This window comes from Lissotriton helveticus, chromosome 5_1 (assembly GCF_964261635.1).
Source record: "Lissotriton helveticus chromosome 5_1, aLisHel1.1, whole genome shotgun sequence".
NCBI lineage: Eukaryota > Metazoa > Chordata > Amphibia > Caudata > Salamandridae > Lissotriton > Lissotriton helveticus.
In genome coordinates, this window is record NC_136065.1 from 122,934,653 (window position 1) to 122,946,733 (window position 12,081).

General features: G+C 49.5%; 1 protein-coding gene across 1 annotated transcript in view; it reads left to right on the plus strand.

Annotated features, from left to right (window-relative positions):
* The window catches only part of TTLL11 (tubulin tyrosine ligase like 11), a 623,794-nt gene that overhangs the window by 50,412 nt on the left and 561,301 nt on the right, over positions 1-12,081 (plus strand). The gene's annotated exons all lie outside the window — the stretch shown is intronic.

Here is a 12,081-nt window from a genome sequence, read left to right on the forward strand (position 1 = left end):
GCTCACCAAACTCTATCTTAGCCCTTCACTCACTCATCGCGACTGCTCTCCCATGGCACGGCCCACCATCTCTCCATATCTGACCCCATCCCGCTCCACTAAACTGACCCCCACCCATGCACTAACCATGACACCTTGAGGAGGTCGCCTGCTGGCACAGGCTTTTCGGCCCTCTCCACTCTCACTCACCATGGCAAGGCTGGTATGGCAGGCAAGCTCCATGCCGCGCTTCAGCTTCAACAACGGCGACCGCGCATTTCTATTCTTCTGCACGGCTTGCCCAGCTCCATGCCACCACAGAGACAGTAATTTGCATGGCTCAAGCAAGTAAGTGCGTCCGCTGGTCATCGATAGATCTCATGCAGCTGTTGTGATTACTGGCGGTGTTTACTCTAACAGACTGCATTCTGCGTGTGTTTTTGTGTGTGTTCACTCCGTCATCTGTTAGTCATACCCTATATGTACTGTGTGTGCGCGCTTTTTTGTGACTGCCGTACACTCAGTCTCCTTCGTGTGTGTTTATGGATGCATGCCACAAGCATTGTTTTTTACTCTGCATTATCCGTTGGCATGATGCCTCTATGCCCAGAGTAGGGGAACAGGGCGATCTCTGTATGCTGTTTGCACACTCCATGTGTGCTATGTCTGTAAACTTGTTTTTTTCTAGCTGTGATGTGGTGTGTATGCGCGGTTCCCCTTTCTTTAGAGGCGTAGAACATCCCTGGGACTCGGGTAAGATGGTCATTCCCCAGTATAATAGCTGTAGATAGGGGTTAAATGTGTGTGTGGTTAATTAGCACGTTTGTTTTCAGCTGATCCTCGCTGATCCTCGTTAATTGATTCGACGTACTAGGATCGCCTGAAAACACAAGCACTTGTTTTCATTTGTCATTAAGTATTCTCGCGCCACTCCATCCACTTGCCATCCCCTTTTAAATCATACAAGTGCACTAATAAATTGCAGCGTTTTGCTATTTCTTTACAAAACTTTTAATACATGACATGTCTGCATTTTTTTTAGGGAAGGCACAGAGTGCGCGTAGACTCGAACCACGTTCACAACTTTGCATGTAATGCCACTCCGTCTCACCATATGTATCAACTATGTTTATAGGTTTTAATCGCCGTTTCCCTGAGCACTGTGCCAGCACAGGACAAGGGTATTCACTTAAATTAGGCAGAGCTTCGCCTCCGGAGTCTCTCTTCTGGGCCCCTCCCTGCCAGACCTCACAATATCCCCAGTCCGCATAGTTTATCTCCCTCAAAGGGCCATAAATCTTATCAGGTTACTCATTTGGTACGCTCTCACGTCCTCTCTCCGTTGACCCTGTGATACAAATGCTTGTTATTTAAAATGCAAATGAGTATTTGTTTTTAAATTTACCCGGGAGGATTCCTTCAACCCTTATCATTTAAACCAACCCTCTCCATTTACCTTTTAAATGTAACCCTATCCTTACTCGATAGTTACTTTCAGCATTGTCATTGTTCCTTTAAACCATTTACTCCTCACGATTTTGCTCACCAGTATTTTTTGTTTCCCATTCATGAGATATTTGTTTCCAGAGTGTTTCTTTTTGTCAGAAACAAAAACATGGCGCTAGCAGTGCACCTTATAAGAAGGGGATTTTCAGTTTCTGCACAGCGGGTGCATTAACCATCCTTCAGTCATGCGCTAGGAATTTTTCACTCCATGTGATGTCTTTCGTACAATCGCTTACTTTAGCCCTTGTAACGAGTTGACACGAGAGAAATACACCCAGGATTCGGGGTTTCTCTGGTCTCGGAATTATCCACTCTGGATCTGATAAACCAGACCAGGAGTCTAATGCAGCTGACATGCCTTGCCCCAGCCCGTCCGCCTGCATACAGCAACATGTAAGGAGCAGGAAAAAGCTTTTCTCAACTGCAGTAACAAGCACTGGCGTTGCCAATAGGTTTCGCATTTGGAAAGTTGGAGCTATTGGTTTTGTAAATGACATTTTATATTTATAGATTGTTATTGACAATGCCAATAACGATGTATAAATATAAAATGTCATTTACAAAACGAATAGCTCCAACTTTCCTACTGCGAGACCTATTGGCAACGCCAGTGCTTGTTGAATACTTATAGCTCGCAGTGAACTGGTTGTGAAAACTTATCCCGTTTTATTCACAGTGAACCAGATCACACTACCGAACGGCGAAACGCAGCCTCATGTAAAAGAGGTAAATACCAACTTTAAAACTCAGGTCTCCTTGACCACATGAACGCGTTTAGCATATTGCTGATACAGGTTTTCTTCATTTCATAGGATTATTGGTTTCAAATCATTCCAATCCCGGTGAGCTTTTTACCGATTTTTCATTATTTAAAGTGCAATACACGTGGTTGGCTTGTTCTAACCTGGAGCACTATGTATTTTTCTTTGTCCACAGCCTGTAACTACTAGCGAATCCAGGTAAATCGCACTACACAAACGTTCACTATGATTCCTCTAAAATGCAAATAGCGCTTCATTTATTCATTTGCTTTACTTCACTCACCCTTTAGATTATTTGCGGTTTCGTCCAATCCATGATTGGTAATGAGACTCCACAGTCGTGGTAAGAGTTTTAAATTTCACATGACATATAGAAACAGTCTCCTGACGCTTTAGAAGTAACTCAGTTTCCTTCTCTTTTCTTTTCTTCTTTTTTCTTTACAACAGACCCCTGACGAAGAGGCGACCAGCCTCGAAATGCATTGGGTTTTTCATTACTGTGATGAATATTGTTCATGATTCATGTATTTTGAGAAATGTTATTGTATCTTTCATTTATTTGAATATTGTTTACAAAAATGATGGTGAACTTTATGTAAAATGAATTAATGATATTACATGTTAAATGATGAGATAAAATCAAGACGTAAATTTATTATTGGAGAATTTGATTCACTGTTGTTGCGCGCTAGAGTCCTGGTTACTTTCGGTACCAGGCCATAACTTTGTAACAATATTATATTGACATTAAATAAAACAAATGAACATGCAAGGGTGATTATTGAATAGCTCTAGCCTGCCCTAGAGACACAAATGGCACACTACCTAAACAAAAAACGATAAACCAGCAATTAACATATCATAATGTCAATAAAGTAAATGCATTAAAGAACACACACACTGCTTCTGAATTGCAAGGTACACTTCATTGTTTCCTGCAGTTTAATGAAGGTCTTTTTGAGCCCATCACCAAAACCCAATAAAAGCATTAACGGCACAATGTTACCATCCCCAAAATGCCAAAGCCTTGACGGGCAGCCCTTCTAAATAATGGCAAAATGAAAAAGTAATGAAAGTAAAAGCCGAAGTGAGCTGCCACCAACCCCTCTCTCTCTGTAATGCTTCTTGCATGTTCTTTGGCACATCTCATATTATGACTACTTTAAACAGACATATAAAGCTGTTGGTACAAATACCTAAAAAGAGGTGTGATTAAAAATAGAATCTCTCTCTTTCCCATTCATCAGCACATCCTAGTCCATGCCTGCAAGGTAACTGAGCCAGGCTAGCTACTATTCCACGTAGTTGCTGGGAGTTTTGAATTCAAGGTTCTTGGCTTAGACATCATGCAAGGGCTTCTTGTATCTTTAGGAGAGTCTTTTTGTCTCAAGGACATCCTGCATCCCTGTAGCCCTTCTTGGGCTGTACACCTGAATCCAAAAGCTATGTATGCCTTTATCTTCCCCTTCACTGTCTGTGCATGAGATTGACAAATGAGGTCTTTGTAATCTGGACCAGAAGTGGCTTGTTCATGGTTCAGGAGTTCTGGTGAGGATTCGTATTCTTGGGTCTTTCCCATGGGCCATTGAGCACTCCAATCAGGGGAATCGATGGAAAATGTTAGACATCTCCCCACGATATGGGCTGAAAAACACCAACCGCATGGTGAACCTGATTCCCATCGCCAAATTCCTGGGTCTTCTTATACCTGTCTCCCCAACGATTCTGTGTGGAGGGGGAGGTGCTGTGCAGCCTTTCATGTATGCAATGGAAGGCACTGACACACAATGCCTATCTCAGATTGAAGGCAAGCAGTTGCAATCAGTTCTCCTTCCTCTTTTCTTTAAAACGTGTTGTGTGCGAGGCTGGATGGCCTTGCAGTGTTAATCACTACAAGTAGTTCAGCTGAATGGAAGATTCCCCTCTGTTGTGACTGATGTCATCCTGTTGCTAAAGTTATGTGGCATTCTCACACTTTCTGTTAGCTCACATCACCATTAGGAATATTTGTTCTATGGAATGTAAGCCTTCCGATTATACACCACATTGGTACTTAGACTTTTGACTAATGTGGACCACCTCTGAATCCCTTTTGAAGACCAGGATCCCCACCTACGCACTTTCTACGAGTATCATAACAATACACAAAAATACAGAAACAAGAATACAACTGAGAAACACACAAATTCTGAAATATTTTATATAATTAACAAACCAAAAATAAAATTTGTCTATTTTTTATTTCTAAAACACAATGCAATATGCTACACTCTAGCTTGTCACTTTCTCTTTTTTGTGCCTCATGCATGCTCTTTTTGCTTAATTTGCTTAAATTGAGGTCATTAATTATTTATTCTTGATTCAGTTTGCTGTATTTGTGCTGCTCCCACAAACCAAGCTAAGGGTACCACTTTACTTTTTTTATCCTCCAATTTTGTTTCAAAAGTTACATTTTCTGTTTATATGTTTATAAACGTTATTATTCTGCTAATATTAACAGGTGTCGGGACCCAAGTTTAAGAACGACGACTCCTAAAGAGTTGGTGTCTCTCAAGCCAGCCCACAATTATACCCGACACAACCCCTTTGAGGGATAATAATCAGATTGATAATCATTTACCCCTTCATTTTTTTTTTTTTTTTTTTTTGTGAAACAATTTTTTATTGCGAAACTGATACACGGCCATTCAGCCCACAACCCGAGGGTCGGGCGGCAATGTAGACACAACATATACATGTAAGCCCAACAGAGGCCCAATGCGGATAAGTACTGCCCTGTGGCCAGTCGCGCTTTTACTTTAATACAAATAATGAAAACCTATATAACAACCCCCAATGCCAAAACAGCTTCCCTCCCCCTCGCCCCTAATACAGCCTATCCCACCCAATGAGCCAAGGGCAAGATGACACAGACATAGGATCAAGTGTTCTCGATATGAGCTGTGCGTGTCGGCCATGCTACGTCCCACCCCCCCCCCCCGCCATTAGTGCAGCAGCCGTTCAATTGTACTTGGTGGAGGAAACTATATGGAGTGTGAAGGAGTATGCGGTTAGTCTACTGCATTACAGGGACGCAGAAGGGTCTGCAGCTTCACTGTCCGTGTCACTGGTGGAATTGTGATCCCGCAGGGCCTGCACCAGTGTTTCCCACGCTTGCGCAGCGTCCAGCGCCTTTTCGTTCTGTTGCCGCCTCGCCAGCTGGTAACGCAGGGTGCTCTCTCCCTCTGCCCATTTTAGGAACTCAGTGCGCCATTTAGTGTCCGTCGGACCAGCCCGTGCCTTCCAGCGGCGCGTTATTTCCCGTTTCGCCAGGATAAGACCCATATCTATAAACTTGCTGGATACCCGCGTCTTAGGAGTATGGAGGAACCAATGCAGAATCGCCACCGCAATGTCAAACTGGAGGGTACGTCCCGTCACCTCTGCAAGGGTGTCCCCAATTGTCGTCCAGTAAGAGGTCAAGGCAGAACAGGACCACAACATGTGGGCCAAGTCCGCTCCGACCGTCCGGCATCTAGGACAAGCCGCAGTGTCTGACGCAAAGTATTTCCGAATTTTCTCCGGGGTGAGATACGCTCGGTGTAGAACATAAAAGTGAACCAATTGGAACCTAGCGTTCCGCGAGCTCTTCCAGGCCCGACGCAGCAGCTGGGCCCATGTGGTCTCCGGGATGGGTTTCCCTACGTCCGTCTCCCATTTAATCTTGAGCGCCTCCAATGGAGTCAACTGCTCCTGGATCATCCTAAAATATAAGCACGTTACGGCCTTGACCGTCCCGGCTGCCATCATCACATATTGGCATGTCAAGGACAACGGCGGCTCCTCCAACCCAGACTGCCAATACGTCTGCAGCGCCCTTGTGACCGCCGCATGCAGAAGGAAATCCCCTCTGGAGATGCCGAATCGGCCCATCAGCGCCTGGAAAGATAGGAGCACACCATCGTCGTATAGGTCCCCCATGACCTGAATACCCGCGTCCTCCCAGGAGCGTAACTGGGACCAATCACCACCGTGGGGGAGCGCGGTAAGCATTCCCAGTGGGATCTCGGGGGCGTATGGGTGGACTATTCCCAATCTGCGCTGGACACGGTTCCAACACAGCCTGATGGTGCGTTCCTCCTGCGTGAGGTCTCCCACCGCCAGTTTCTGCCGCAACGCAATGTAGGAAAGGACGTGCCGGGGGACACCCAGGCCTCTCTTCTCCTCCGGTCCCCGGAACTCCCTCGCCACCTCCTGAGTGTAAACCTGCAGTTGAGCAGCTAAGTAATACGTCTCAAAATCTGGGACCGCCAGCCCCCCTTCCGCTTTTGGCCTCATGAGGGTCTGAAGCGCCACCCTGCGGCGGCCCGACCCCCAAAGGAACGTGATCACGAGTGACTTCAGATGTTTTAATTCAGCTGGCGGTATCCATATCGGTAAGGTTCTGAAGTAGTAAAGGAGACGGGGGAGCGCCACCATCTTGAGCAGCGCAATGCGTCCCGCCACCGACAGCGGCAGAGTTGCCCTGAAGGACATGCTGCCCTTCAATGCCCGGATGCAACGAGATATGTTGCCCTCCAGTACATCGGCGGACGAGTGATAAATATGGACCCCCAAGTACTTGAAGGAACAGGGCGCCCATCGAATCTCCCTCTCCGTGATAGGCCGGGGTTCTCCGCTACGCACCGGGAACAAGCAAGTCTTCGACCAGTTCACCCGTAAGCCCGATAACGCTCCGAAAGACGTGAGCGCCGCATCGGCGGCGGCTAATGCCTCTCCGGCATCCTCCAAAAATAGCAACAGGTCATCCGCATAGAGGGAAATGAACTGCTGCCCCTTCACGGTATTCAGCCCCCTGTAGTGGGCGCCGGTGCGAAACGATAGCGCCAGGGGCTCCACTGCCAGTGCGAACAGCAAAGGCGACAGCGAACATCCCTGTCTCGTGCCGCGCTCTACCGAGTATTGCCGGGAGATCAACGGGCCCGATTTCACTCTCGCCACCGCCGAGGCGTAAAGCACCGCGGTCCAGCGCAAGAAGCCTTCCCCCAATCCGAACGCCCCCAACACCCTATGGAGGTAGTCCCATTCTAGGCTATCAAAAGCCTTCTCCAGGTCTATAGAGAGAATCATGGATTGGGAGGCCTCAACGTGGTCATCCTCAAGCAGACGAAGCAAGCGGCGGATGTTCATGGTGGTATTGCGCTTGGGGATAAACCCCGCCTGGTCGTCGTGTAGTAGGGCGCCCATGTGCCCCAACAATCTCGACGCCAGTATGCTGCTCAGTATCTTATAATCTACGGTTAGCATCGATAGCGGTCTGTAGGACGCCGGGTCATTAGTCTCCCTGCCCGTTTTGGGCAGAGGTACCACTAGGGCTTCCCGCATCGACCCTGGGAGGTATCCCAGGTGCATTGCCTCTTTGTAGATCAGCAGCAAGCGCGGAGCAAGGAGGTCCATGTAGGTGGCATAAAACTCAACCGGAAGTCCATCCAGGCCTGGGGTTTTATTGCGTGCCATTCTCTTGATGGCGCTGCGGATCTCCCCCAGGTCCACCTCCCTCCCCAGCTCCTTGGCGCTTTCGGGTTCCAGAACAGGGATAGGTAGTTCCTGCAGGAAAGTGTCAATGTGGGCAGCATCCACATCCGCCCTACTTCGGCACAGTGTTTCGTAGTAGTCCGTGAAACAGTCCATGATCTCCGGTTGGGTGTAGACCTCCACTCCCGCCGCAGCGCGCATGGCCACCGTGGGGGAGGAACGCCTCGTAGGACTAGCCAGCCAGGCCAGGAGCGCCCCCGATTTATCGCCCTCAGCCAACGATCTAGTAAGGAAGGCCTTGTAATCAAAGCTACGTAACCGTTCGACCCCAACTGCTACCGCTTCTCTCGCGGCCGCCAACTGCTCTCCAAGTTCAGGTCTGCCGGGGCGCCTGTGCTCCAGATCTCGGAGGGTCCGGTCGGCCTTTTCTAGGTCCTCCAATAGGACCCGACGCACTCCCACCCTCGCAGCTATGCAGTAGCCCCTGACAACCACCTTGAAGGCATCCCATTCGGTGGCCCTAGCATCAGTCGAACCCTCGTTGTCGTCGAAGTAAGTGGCAATCCTGTCCTCCAGTCCAGTTCGGAATACCTGATCCTCTAATAGTTCGGGCCTCAATCTCCACGCGGGGACGCAAGGCGCACCCGGGAGCCACCTGAGGTCAGCCAACAGAGGGTTGTGGTCGGAGATGGTCCTCGCTAGGTACTCTGATCTTACAGCCGCGGACATCACGTCCGCCGACCCTAACAGAGCGTCCAAACGCACGTGCAACTCGTGCAGTCCAGAGTAATGAGAATAGTCCCGGGTATGTGGGTGTTGGACGCGCCATATGTCCGACAGTACCCATTCAGCCTGCCAGGCCAGCCTACCCTTAGCCACTCGATGTGTGGGCGAGGTCTCCAGGGGGGGATGAGATCTATCAAGATCCACGTCCGCCACCGAATTGAGATCGCCCCCAATCAAGAGCGGTCCCGTCATGTAGTGGGCCAATGATCCCGAGAGCGTCGCAAAGAAGGCCAGCTGGTCCGTATTGGGCGCATAAACACTGCAAATGTTAAGCTCTCTACCCCCCAATTTACCCGCAATGGCGACAAATCTCCCCTCTGGGTCTATCGTGTGCTTCATCACCTGCAGTGGAACCCCCACGCGCACCCAGATCAGCGCCCCCCCCTAGCGTAAGCCGAATATGTGGTGTAATATAACTGCCCCCTCCATCTACGCTGCAGGGCTAAGCCTTCCGCTTTCGTGAGGTGCGTTTCCTGTAGCAGCGCAATCTGAACACCCCTGCGCCTCAGGTAAGCGTGCACTTTGTGGCGTCTGGTCATAGTGTGTAGCCCGCGCACATTCCAAGTAATGCATTTCAGGTTGGAAAATTCAGCCATTATCCCATTGCTGTCCTGTTAGGCCCCCCCCCCGCTCCCTCTAGTCCAGAAAAAAAACACACAATAATCTCACTGCACCAACGGCGACCCACCCCCGAAACCAAAAACAGTGCAACCCCCAACCATGACACCCGTCCCTCCCCCCCAGAATAGGACCCAGAGATTGCCCCTCAGTACCCATCCAAACCATGTTCCAAAACCAGAAAACTAACCTGTCGGTAGCCACCGCAGGTGTGCCTTAAGGGCAAAGGAAGGGGCAGAGCACCGAAGGGAGGGCCCTCACTTGCTCAGGCCACCTAGTGGCGATCGAGCCTAAATTACTGACTGTTAGAAGCGGCTGTCTCTAGTTGGCAGAGGTATACACCTCTGACAAATAGGGACACACCTTTTCTAGTCAGGGCAAGGAGATCACACACTTAGATAACCCCTGCTCACCCCCTTGGTAGCTTGGCAAAGCAGACAGGCTTATCTCAGAGGCAGTGCGTTAAGCATTTATGACCACATACAGTAATAAAGTGAATACACTACAAATGGACACGACACAGTAGTATTATAAAAATAAGTATTTTTATATAAGGCTTAGCACAAGACCAAATAACGACAAAAATATACCACAGTCTCAATAAGTACTCTTGGAAGGAAAAATAATAGTTCAAGCACGGTTTCTTCTTAGCACAAAAGTCTTTAGTATCAAAAGCAACTCTTCTTCTCTAAAACACAGTTCTTGGCAACAATGTAACCCACACGGGAGTCACACGACGTCGAGGCAAAGTTAATCCAAAGGTTCGGCGTCGACCGCGAGGAGCGCTACGTCGAGCCCGGAGTCGCACAGACCCCAACAACACAGTACCTTGGAAAAGTGAAGCACTCGATGATCAGCGGCGTCGAGATGTCCGGCGTCGCGTCTTCGGCGTCGATCGGGCCTCGGAGTCGGGGCGATCTGCAGCGGCGTCGACCGAAGTCAGGCGGGAGCAGCGCTCACGGAATGAAGCAGGATACGGCGTCGTCGATGTCGATGTTGCAAGAGTGAGCAGCGCTCACGGCGTCGAGAGGGCTCGAAGTCGATGCGATCAGCAGCGGTGCAGACACGGGGTCACTTGGAGCTGGAGCCGAACTCACTACTCACTGGCGTTGCTGCTGGCGTTGATCGGGCCCGGCGGCCGGCGTCGAGGAAGCGGGACACTGGAGCCGTTACTCACGATGTCGAGCTGGATTCGGCGGCGTCCGTCGGCGTCGAGATTGCTGGATTCTTTCAGAGGTGCTGGATTCACAAACTCCAGCAAATAGCACTTTAAGCAGATGAAGTCCTTTAGCCCTGTGACTTCAACAGGAGGCTGGCACTCTTCCAGCCCTTGGAGATTTTCTCAGCAAAGAGGGAGAGTACACACAAAGTTCCTCTCTCCTGGTTCCTTGGCAAAAATAAAGAAGCAATGCAGGATTCCCCCAACAAACAGCACTCTGGCAGAAGGGGTAGGCAGTCCTTAGATCAGCAGGCTTCTTGTCCTTGGTTCAGGTTTCCTTGTCAGAAGTGATCTGAATTCTTGGTTCAGGGGTCCTTCTCTTATACCCCTTTCTGGCTTTGATCCCTTTGTCCATGCAGGGGAATTTCCCCCCATCCTGGGTTTGTTGTGGGTGTTGCCAGGCCAGAGCACCTGGCCTATTCACTGGGCAGGGCAGAGTCCTCAGCCGCTCAGCAGGAGCGGAGCCAGCATTGTCACTGGCAGGGGCAGGGCCATCAGCTGCCCGGCAGGAGGCGGGCCAGGAAAGTCCCAGGCAAGTACAGAGTCATCAGTCGCCTGGCAGGGGGGCGGAGCCAACATTGTATCAGGCAGGGCAGGCTATCAAGAGCTACTCTCCCCTACTCTCAATGCAAATGCCCCACTCATCCCACACTGACTCATTCAGACTCTCTGGAGCCACCCAGCTCCTGTCACACACACACCAGAACCAGCAGAGACCGGTAGACAGTTAGACAAGAAAATAGCTACTTTCTAAAAGTGCTATTTTCAAACACAGAGTCCAAAAACCATCCACACAAACGGATGCGTTATTAAACCCTGAGTTCAGGGATACCAAACTCGACATTGCACCATGCTCCCCGAGCCCGCTAGGATTATAGCATTAATAATCCTGGCAGCCCATTCTAACTGATGGAGAGCAGGCTACCTTACAATAGTGAAAAACGACTATGGATGTAATTCACTATTAGGACATGCCAACCTTGTCAGGCTTGTCCTACCTTATGCTTACAATGCACCCTGCCCGTGGGCCTACCATAGGGGTGACTAACATGAAGTTAAGGGAAGGTTTAGGGACTGGCAAGACTGCACGTGGTCTGGCAATGGCAGACCTTCAGACATACTTTTACTAGGCCGCTCTTGTGGGTGGCACAACATGTGCTGCAAGCCCACTAGCAGCATTTGTATTTACAAGCCCTGGCACTCCTGGTGCACTCTACTAGGGACTGATAGTAAACCAAATAAGCCAAACATGGAAGTCAATCAGTACAGCAATTTCACATAGGGAGCACTTGCACTGTGGCACTGTTCAGCAGTGGCACAGTGCCCAAAGCATATACCAGCAAAAAACATCGTAAACAGAGGAGGCAAACAGAAAAAATGGAGGAGAGACTCATGCCAATGATGCCAGGTCTAACACGTGTCCCCTCCAGCTGAAATGTGGGGAGAACTACCCTTACCCTAGGGAGTCCTCATCACTAAGGCGGAAAAATCTGGACAGACCATCAGCATTGGCGTGATCTGTGCCAGGGCGGTGTTCCACCGTGAAGTCCATCCCCTGTAGGGAAATGGACCACCTCAACAGCTTTGGATTCTCACCCCTCATCTGCATCAACCATCTGAGGGGCCTGTGGTCTGTCTGAACCCGGAAGTGAGTCCCAAACAGGTAGGGTCTCAGCTTCTTCAGCGCCCAGACCACAG